We start from the raw sequence: 2,007 nt of genomic DNA on the forward strand, positions 1-2,007 counted from the left end.
AAGAATATATATATACTTTATAGGGTCGGAAAATTATATTATAGAAATTACAAACGGAATGACAAACTTATATATACCCTTCTCACGAAAGTGAAGGGTATAAAAATACTTGTTCATATTTATAAAACGTTCACATATAGTTCGTGAAAAATAATTATCATTATTAATCTTTATTATTAACTTGTTGCGAAGGACCATTTGTTGAAAATTTAATATTGCCGCAAGACGACACTTGAACAGTATTAAAATTCTAAAAAAGTAAGGTTATTAATATTCATAAATAGTATTATTTTTGAAAATAAGAGACTCTACTTTATAAACATGGTATTAACTACAATTGAGTGTTTTTAAGATATGTTAAACAAAATAGTTTTCCTTTCTTGTTCCTTAAAAAAGATCTTAAATCCCTTTACACACACAGAGGGAAACAAGAAATATACACGCCTGGTACCAAATTGACATCAAAGTGTTTATAATTTTTCAATAACATGCTTTGTCAAAGTATATACATACGTGAGACAACACTCGTTGTCTCGTTATATTACAGCTTTCTTCTTTAACTTTTCCTCAATTCATTTCTCTAACCAAAATTTCCTTTATTTATTTATTTATTTTTAACAAAAAAATATAAGACAACAAGTACAAATAATTTACATATAATTTTTATTCTTATCTTAAAAACTAATTATGTATAAATTTCTTTAATTTACAAAAAAAAAAACTAATAATTGTTAAAAATTTATATATTAATAAAACACCAAAAAAAAAACAAATTTTCATATAGTAATTTATAAAACAAACACCATCTTTTGAAATAGTAAAAAAAGTAAAAAAAACATAAACGCTTAAAAAGCTTAATAAGTAAAAGACACCCTACACAAAAATTCTTCTACTAATTATAAATAAGTATTATATGCTCGAAACACGCTAAAATTAAAACCAATTAAGTTTTTTTTAATTTAAATAAAAACAAAAGAAATTTAAACAAAAAATTACATAATAAAAATAAATATTAGCTACAGCACCACAAAAATACAAATTACCAAACAAAATTTATAAACAAATAAAATAAAAAAAAACTAAATTTTGAAAAAAATAACAATTTCCCTACAGCTAATTTCATTTAATTTTGAACAAATAGCTAAATAATTTAACAGAATTTCTTCACATACACAAACACACAATAGACACCATCGAAATACTTAAAAAAGGGCAGCTATTCAATAAGCAAAAATTGTATTAAACGATTTTTCAAAATTGGTACTTTTTGTTATAAAATAGTACTCTTTTCAAAGTGGTAACTTAAACTTACTCAATGACTACTACATACCGTCTCCATTACTTTAAAGAACTCTAGTAATGTCTTATATATAACATTTTTTTGTCAAAAACGTATGCTATTTGTGCTAAGGGCCTCCACAAATAGTCTTCGTTCACATCTGTTAGATGCTTTATATTTCCCTTCAGTAAGGATCGCCTTATAACATTTTATTATTAAGTTGTCGTCTTTATGAAAAGTTGAATTACGAAGCTCATTCTTCATCATTAACCAATAAGTACCTTCGTTTTAATTTGACTTAAATATGATCCGTTCCATAGTGGTTCGTTTAAACTACTGCATGTCATACTATAGATTACAGACTGGCCTCTAGGCTAGTCAAAAGACTGGTAGAAATATTAGTGACAGGATTGATTTAAAGTCCAATAAATATAATCATAAAAATTATCCGGTAGACTATAGACTAGACTGTAGACGAGACTATATACTAGACTACAAATTCGACTATAGACTGGACTATAGACTAGATAATAAATTATACTAGAATAAACTTGACTAGACTAGCCTATAGACTAGTCTAAAGACTAGAATATAGATTAGACCATAGACTACACTAGATAATAGTCTAGACTAGACTATAGACTAGACTATAGACTAGACTATAGACTAGACTATAGACTAGACTATAGACTAGACTATAGACTAGACTATAGACTAGACTATAGACT

Source organism: Lucilia cuprina, chromosome 4, assembly GCF_022045245.1.
Source record: "Lucilia cuprina isolate Lc7/37 chromosome 4, ASM2204524v1, whole genome shotgun sequence".
NCBI lineage: Eukaryota > Metazoa > Arthropoda > Insecta > Diptera > Calliphoridae > Lucilia > Lucilia cuprina.